Here is a 7,838-nt window from a genome sequence, read left to right as displayed (position 1 = left end):
AAAATTGTCGTTTTACCGACGCCGAGCTTTAAGAATAACAGCAGCGGGTTTGAAAGACGTTTAACGCCGGTCGAGCCCCATTAATCTCTCAAGCGCTGTTAGTCGGCTGCATAAAAATATGGCGACACGACGGCAGCATGAATAAAAATCCGGGCTTTATCCTTACGCCATTCTCTCGACGTTCCCCTTTTTCGCCATGTCGTTTTGCATAAAATGGCGCCATGTCCCACTGTTGTAGGATTGTATCGCATTGTAGCCCGCTGTTTATAACTCGTTATATTAAAACCCGTTCTTCCGAGAATGGTTTAGAACGGTCATGGGAACGGTCATCGTGGTTGCGACGTTTCCGTTGTTAATCTGGTATCATCGTGAAACCGTTGTAACCATCTCTCTCTCTCTCTCTTTCACCAAGGTAGCGTCCCACGTCTGATATCCGGTCGATTAATGTTCAGCCATGAAAGCTTCGAAGCTACCGCAAGCGAATATTAATCTTTTTTTTTTTACCGCTGCGCTATATCTTCTTCAGCATTCAAGACGGAGAGCCGATGGGATTTTGCCAACATGGACGTAGCGACAAAACGAGTTAAAATAGCTATTCAAATTTTAAGTGACATAAACGATATTTTGTTACTGCTCTGTTTGTTACAGCGGATAATAAACTGTACGGACCGGTGGCTTGTGAACAACGGTATTAGTTTCTTTATGTATATCCTTCAATTAATGTAACAAATTACGCACACTCTACAAATTCAGTATAGTTATAAAAAAAACTGCAGCAATTTTCAATATATAGCTACGTCCATCGGATATAAATTTTATAATTCTTAGTACATACAATAGATTAAAATAAAATACAACAAAATTTCTTAACAATTTTATTTGTTAATAATCAATATTTAATATTTTATTACGTTTCCCCTTTGTTTTATAATTTCTGCAAATTTTTTTGATAAACTCTTTACTAGTTTTTTGTAAGTGGATTTCATTATTTGTTCCCATTTCTTCATACTTGAAATTTGTAAGTCTTGTTTTGAAGTGAATTTTTGATTAAAGATCTTGTTCCTTAAGTAAACCCATAAATGTTCCGTCGGATCAATATTGAAACTTTGTGGAGAAACCAATCCATATACATACATATAACATACATATATACACATAACGTTGACCTTATTTTTTAAAACTATGGCATACTAGTATGATATTTACATCAATAATTACACAATAAATTTCAAAAAAGTTTGAATGAACCTCAATTAATTTTAAGAAATTAAGAAAAAGCAATTCATCATTTAAAAAAAACGTTAATTAATAAAGTTTAATAATTTTGGACACGATAATACAACATAATTATCATTTAAAGAAATCTTTTTTTATTTTGCAAATCTACTTTGACATTTATTAAAATTTTTGACATAAAAAGATCCTTTTAAAGATTACTTAAATATTAAAAGCTATAATGTTCAATATAATCGAGATAGATAATGCATTGTTAATCGTAATTTAATCCCTTTTCTTTTTACAATTTGTACCTAATTTTTTCTCTTACTCTATTTTTCTTATTTAAATCGCATTATTTAATCGTTTGCGGTCTTTGCTAATACCAACAAATGCGCAAAAGAATTGGCGTCTTTACAACTTGAATCATGCAAAAGCGTCAGTGCTATGGACCAGTGCAGTGGTGAGCACGTCGTAGCGACGTCAGGAGAAACGATTTAGTGCCAGCCTTGGCGCAAAGCGAGCTTAACGCCGTGGCGGATCTCAATAAAATCGCGGAGCAGTAAATAACTTAACGACGATCCGCAGCCGGACTGCTCCCACGAGGACACAACGGGGAGTTTCCGGGCCAACTTTCCGGCAAGTTCGACGTGTCGTTGTAACTACGTACCATCCGGGTAGTAGATATTACGAACCGCACGGATGTAGGAGCGACAAGCGTACTCCGCAGCATCCGTGAGTGCAGCTGGCTCTCGATATTTCTCTCGCGTCGTTCGCGATGCGGCTGAGCATCACGACGTTTTTTTACGGCGGGATTTATGGAAGATGGTCTGTTACTATCCGCGGTTTATCTCCGTTTAACTTGGTTGATACAACAGCGGGAAACGTTATTCCGCATATACTCGCAATACGCACAACAGTCCTCCTATGTATTATTATGGATTAATGGTCCATTTCTGTCCACTCAGTCAAGAAGGCGAATATTCCAAATGGTTGTCAGATCCTTAAATGTATTTCCTCCGTTGCTTCGTCCACAGTCAGTTATAAATAAGGAGAATTATATTAAAGCAACGAGCGTAAAGTGTACGCGAGCTATAAGTAAGATAAAGTCTAAGTACATTATTCAAATCTATATTTTATAGAATATATTTAAAAATATTTACAAGTATTTAGAATTAATTATGTGCACTTGTAATTATAATAAATTTCATAATTGTATAAAATATTTTATAAGATAAAATGACAGTTTAATAAGATTAAATAATTTTTTAGTTTTTCTAAAAACGGTTCTCTAATACGTCTCTTATTAATTAACAATTATCGATTCCGTTGAATCTAATCAATGTAATTTAATTAAAATTTATTGATTCCAAAAAAGTAATTCAGTTAAATTAAAAAATAAAATTTGGAAGTATAGCACAATATTATCAATATTAATCCTTCGTTCGACTACTTTTTAGCACAAATAAAATTTCACTCCCAACTTTTTGCTTAAAAATTAATTTTATTTAATAAACATTTGAGTTAAAAAAAACTATTTGGTAATGTAATAGAAATGTTGAAAAGCGAATATTTCCGCATTTCATGAAAGAACAGTAAAAAAAACTTAGGCTGAAAACATCCAGATCATAGGTGAAGGGAGTAAAAATATTATTGCAAACGGAAGGTTAAATAATTTCCAAATTAAATTAATTTAATTGGCTATTGGGAATTCGAAAATCTATTGCCGTCGTACTCGGCCAAAAGGTGTCTAGTCGGTTCATATGAATATAATATATTCTTTCGGAAAGAATGCGTTAAGCACAGAGTATAAGCATAAAGCAGACAGAGAGAAATGAAGCCGGAGGAAAAAAGTTGTGCTGTCGCGCAAATTCCGTGAGGCGGACGGATAGCGTGGCAAAATAGCGGCATGGGGTGCAGTAGTGGGGTAAGAAATCCGTTGTACGTGTTAATGATTCTTTTTACGCGGACAAACGACCGTGGGCGATAAATGCCGGGAAGGGTGGACAGAACCGCCCCGGGCATAGCGGGTGGCAGGCGGAAATGGGGGATGTCCATGAATAATGATCCACTGAGCTAAGTGCCATTGCGAGATACTTTTTAATCCCTATCACCGGTTTCCTCGACTGTGCATGTTCGGCACACGATTAGATGCAGATGGGAAAGTAAATGTGTTTTGCAAATGATCGTTTTCGTCGTAGCAAAACTGACATTGCAAGCGACTTGTCGTTTTTCCTTGTCTTTCATCGTGACATGACGGTATACGATTTTGTATAATACAATTCTTCATATTTTTTAAATCAGGATTATTTATAAGTTAATTGTTGTCGGAGTTATTTGTAAGAGAGTTTTATTTATGAATCTTTTCTTTTACTTATATAATTTCGGTAACTCCTAAAACAATTGTGGTATTGTCTTACACTAGTTTTAAGGATAAAAAAAATTCATGATCAAAAATAGGGAAAAGTATAATAATACGTAATCTTTATAAAATTAATTATAAAATACATATATTGAATATTTAAATATAGAAAAGTAATAGATTATTTATAGATATTGTAATCATATTAATTTTGATAACTTTAAGTATATCTTTGTTTGCATATGTAAATGTAGATAAAGATTTAGTAATAAGCTTGCGTGAAAATCACATCGTAAAAAGTGAATTAAAAAAAATCGCAAATTACAAGTTCACTTTATGCTGTTTGTTGTACACACTAGAAACGTGTTGTACACACGTACATACTAGAAAAATATTGAAAAATTGGAATTTTTCATAAAACATCTAGATATCTCCGAATGAATACGAAGCATATATTGTGTGTATCATCCAATAATTAAAAGCAGAACTTTTAATTAATATTTTTAACAACTTTTTACGAAGCAAACGCATATAAATATGTTCGTCACACCTCGAATTTATATAACAGATATGTTTACTGAACAGAGTATTTTTAATTAAATTAATTTTTCTCGGCCATATTTTGTCCCGCGACTATTTTTGCTTGATTTCTGAAGTTTGAAATTTGTCGAAATAAAAAAGTTTAATGTATAATCAATTGTACAGGTGATGACAGCTTAGATTTCTTTTCTTGACGGCATAAACTGTGAGAGGTTGTTTTTATCATTTTTCTATGTTATTAAGATTTTTATGTTTACCATATAGGTGTAGACAAGAAGGTTTAAAAATAATTAGGGTTAAGAGACCAATAAGACAACGAATCTAAGTAAAAGAAATGGCAGCACTAGAACGTGAATCTAAATTTGGCAACGCTGAGGCGTCTCTTTTTTTATCCCTAATCATGAACGTTCTACACAAGAATATTGTATCGCTCATATATTTTAACTATTTTTACAATAATAGTACATTTGAAAATAAGTGAATACATATATTCTTTCGATAGTCTATTATCCTCACATTAACGACTCACAGATGAAATTTTCCACCCGCTTGTAACTTTTTTCTTCATGTTTCGATTAAGTATTTTTTTCCCTTGGGCACATAAACGTAATAAATACTTTGTAAATCATTGTTATTTGTGTCTATATATAACATACAAGAATGTACAATAAATGTAAATGCGTAGTATCACGTTAAACAAATCAAACGATCGCTTTGCTCTTGAAACTACAGTGAATACTTCATGAATTCTGTATATGAAAAGTGCTTTCTACCGAGAACATAGAAGAATATTTTTAGAATACACTTTGTTTGAGAGTCATCGAGTGATATTTTACTTTTTCTGACTTCCTTCTCTTGACATTTCCTCTAGAATTTCTCAGCGTGTGCATTTGTCGCGATTGTTCTCTCAGCTCGAAGAGCACGTATGTTTCTGAAATGTTTTGATCTCAGGATCGTGTCTATTTGCCATTTGACAAACTCAGTTACTATATCAAAAACTTTATTTACGAAGACATGTGCGAAAAAAAGATTGATTGTTTAGATCCATTTTGTAAGAATTCTTTAATCTTTACAGAATATGTAAAAGCTTCTATAGTGATACTAAAATATATGTCATATCTTAAAACAAAAGGTACAATAAAATATAAAGAATATAATAAACTTTGTAAAAAATATTTTATTAAAAAAAAGAACTATCTTTGTAAGATTTTAAAAATAAATCTCCTGTTTAAATGTTAATCTTACTTTTCTCATCATAATTATATATTCTCTAAATTAGTAAATATTGAAACTCTGTATATCTGTCTAATATGTTATCTTATTTTACAATAATTACAAAATACTGTTTTGTCCTTCCAAAATTACAACCATTAACCAACGTTTATGAGTAAATTTGATTTTATTATCTTGTTTTGGGAGAGAACATAGTTCCTGCAGATTGCTATTGGTAGCAAAATATACGATCACGATCCTGATCCTAAAATAGATTTCTCTCAATGTATTTGCTGGAGCACGTGCTTTGCATCGATGTATTTCCGCGTAAATTCGACATACGTCTCCTATGAGATTTCCGGTTTACTTTACTTTTGTCGATATACTGAGAAATTTGCTTTATTTTTTAAAAGTTTCCTTTTATGAGAGCTAAACCTCGAACATCTGCTGACATATTGAAATTGAATTTAGATACATTCCTTCTCCTTTCAGACAACGAGCAAAGAAGAAACATGTTTTATAGTTTAAAACATTCTTTTGTTTTCTTATTCACATACATTTGAGATATTAAATTTTTACTTTTTGAAATGCAAAAAAAATGTTTTCCAGAAATTATATTATAAGTATCATATGTGGTTGAGCGAATTACCAAGCACACATAAGTTACATGTAAAGTACCTGTTTATTGTAATTAATTCCCGTTCAACAATATGATTGTAATATAACACACGTGTTACATTACCATTATGTTGTTGAATAGGAAATTACGAATAGCAGGTACATTAAACTGTTACATTTAACTTGGTGTTTGCTAGAAAATAACCTTCATTTTCACCTTGATTGAGAGCGAAATTAAAGCTGTCGCACATAAAAAACACGTAAATAATAAGCGAATCTGCCAATCGCAGTAGAGAACGTAAGATAATAATGCAAGCAGTAGCAAATATAAAATATTGATTTCATTACTGTCTTAACGCTTAAGCTTTTTTTTGAATACCACAGACTTTAAACTATTTATTAACTGACATATCATATGTATACAAATGAAACACTTGCATAACACGGTTAATGCAAGAAATACAGCCGTCCGTTGGAAAATCGCAGCGCGGGTGCGAGAAGTTTACCTTTCAAACAAGCTTTCAGAGTTCTGTAGAAAATTTTTCTCGCCATCGATGATTCCATTAAGCGAGATAGCTTGTTTTATTGTGACTTTCCGATTTGCAATTTGAGTTTCATGTCTGTGTATGTTCTTGTTTTTGTTCACAAAGCCGACGCTTCAATTCACAGACGAGCTCCTTATCGAAACGTATACAGAAGCGAGATGTAGATGCAACCGAAGAATCGAACTGCTTTTATGTGGGGGGAAGAAGAAACCTGTATGTATACCAGGGTAAGAGAGAAGGAATAAAGTAAAAAGCATCGAAGTTTTGTTCCATTTCAGAGCAGCGTTCCCAGGTGGCTTTGATATCGTAAACGCCTCCGTGTATTCCGTTTTCCCTGGGCTCTTTTGTGCACGTTACTGCACGTTGTCTACCTGACATCCTGGGACATAGATCTTGCTGGACAGCTTTCCGTGTCGGTCGGTGCATTAAATTCGCGACGACTGTCAGATCGATCAATGAGCCTGCATCAGACTGTCGATACCAATTCTCCCTCTAACGAGCGTATCGATGAAACTGCTTTCTACGCTTCCGTTTCTTAACCCGAGCATTATAAGAACGAGGGTGAGATGGACAAAAATAGGTCAAAGAGGAAGGAACTCCTCGCTTTCATCAATATTAATATTCCATTATTTTAACGTGAAAAACTCGCATGTAGCATTGCGAGCTCAAATTACGTTATCTTTCTTTGCATGTGCAAAATTATTTACAAATCCTCTCACTTTATCTCACGTATAGAGCGAAGTAGTCAAGCATGCTTGAAAAAAAGATGCTACCGATGCTGATTTCTCGGTGATTTGCTTTACCGATATAAGGTGAAAATATTATTATTAAATATCTCGTAGGATCGTGCATGTGAAACATAAGCAATTAAGGAAAATAAACGTTTTTAATAGTCTGGTTGGATCTTAGATGTTTGTATACTTTTATGTAAATTTATATTTTATATTACGTATGTAGTCCTTTAAAAGGTAAAAGGTAAATTAGTCCTTAAAAAGATTTTTCAGTTTTGGAACGCAAATTCTACTAAACTACTGCAGAGTAATATCACAAATTAAATTGATTAGCAATTTAACAATTCGATGTTCTTACGTATTTTAGGACGATCTCAATATTGTTGAATAACTATTAAAATCTGTAAATAATTAATTCGTATTGCGAAAACTATTAGAAACTTCAGCCGGGAGTCGATCCCTAGCATTTCGTGCGAGCGTTATGAGCCTTTAGACTACGGAGACCTTAGTAATATTCTTTTAGTAAAAATATTATTATTTTTATATTCCTTTAGATCACAACAATTAGTTAAAATTTTGAGAGAGAGAGAGAGAGAGAGAGAGAGAGAGAGAGAG

Source organism: Cyphomyrmex costatus, unplaced genomic scaffold, assembly GCF_001594065.2.
Source record: "Cyphomyrmex costatus isolate MS0001 unplaced genomic scaffold, Ccosl1.0 scaffold26, whole genome shotgun sequence".
NCBI lineage: Eukaryota > Metazoa > Arthropoda > Insecta > Hymenoptera > Formicidae > Cyphomyrmex > Cyphomyrmex costatus.
Note: the sequence above shows the minus strand (reverse complement) of the source record.